Source organism: Bison bison, unplaced genomic scaffold, assembly GCF_000754665.1.
Source record: "Bison bison bison isolate TAMUID 2011002044 unplaced genomic scaffold, Bison_UMD1.0 scf7180017864499, whole genome shotgun sequence".
NCBI classification, from domain to species: Eukaryota; Metazoa; Chordata; class Mammalia; order Artiodactyla; family Bovidae; genus Bison; species Bison bison.
The window spans coordinates 4,233,318-4,234,347 of NW_011495058.1; the positions used below are offsets into that span (position 1 = coordinate 4,233,318).

Here is a 1,030-nt window from a genome sequence, read left to right on the forward strand (position 1 = left end):
ACACCGTGGCCCCTGCTTTCCCTCTTGCATGTGCCAACTCTAGAAACAGGGGTGGGGCAGCGGAGCCCAGTGAGACCCTGACAGGTTGTCCTCAGGTGTAGGCAGCAAAGAAAGGAGAGAGATGAGGCAGAGAAGCAAGACTCCCACTTCACAGCAAGTGTGAGATCTGGAATGTTCCAGAGCTGACTGGAGAGCAGGCTTCCTGCTCCCTGGGGGCCCACTGACCTAGGAGGTCATGAGCAGACCTTTCCTGGCAAGCCCGGCTGAGGCGGCACAGATTACGTGCATGGAGTCAGCAAGTTAGTGTCCTAAGAGACAGGAGCTGGTCTCATCTTTAACGAGCATCTTGGAGAAAAGCCAGACCCCAAGCTGCTCGCCATGGAAGAACTCTTGGAAATCATCCCTCAGGCACAGCAATACCCTTTCCTTCTCCTGACCTCGCTTTTCAGCGGACACTCACCCTCGTGGGCCCCCACTTCTGTGCTCAATTCTTGTCTGAGAGAGGGGCAGCTGCAGCCAGGGAGCTGCCTCTCAGGGAAGATGCCTGCCCTTCTCACGCCCTTCTGTCTCCACAGATCTGTCCTGTGATGCAGCTGAGGCTACCACCCCAAAGGGGGACCGGCTGGAGCACTGTGCCCTGACATCTGGGCCCAGCACCCTGGCTCTCACGTTCCTGCACGGCAAGCCTGGTGCCCGGCCCCCACCTGAGGGAGCCAGCTGGGATGCAGGGCCGGGCCGCGCCCCCTCAGCCTGGACAGTCCAGGCAGAGGGCGGCCCCAGTCCAGGGCCTGCTGAGGTTCGGCCTACTGAAGGTCCTCTCCCAGCCTCCCTGGAGCCCCGGATTGTCATGGGCGAGGAGACATGCCAGGCAGCCCCATTGCCCAGGGCAACCATGCCGGAGCTCAGGGACTGGGAGGGTGGGCATGCTAATTTGAACCCACCCCCCGAGTTCTGTTCTCAGGGTGACCCTCCTGTGCCTTTCCCCGCCCCAGACTCTGATTCCTACTTCACGCCTCCCTCCACCCCCACC

The 1,030-nt window shown here is 61.2% G+C and overlaps 1 protein-coding gene across 1 annotated transcript in view; it reads left to right on the top strand.

The window, feature by feature from the left end:
- NACAD (NAC alpha domain containing) overlaps positions 1-1,030 on the top strand; it is an 11,966-nt gene that overhangs the window by 2,368 nt on the left and 8,568 nt on the right. The window lies entirely within an intron of this gene.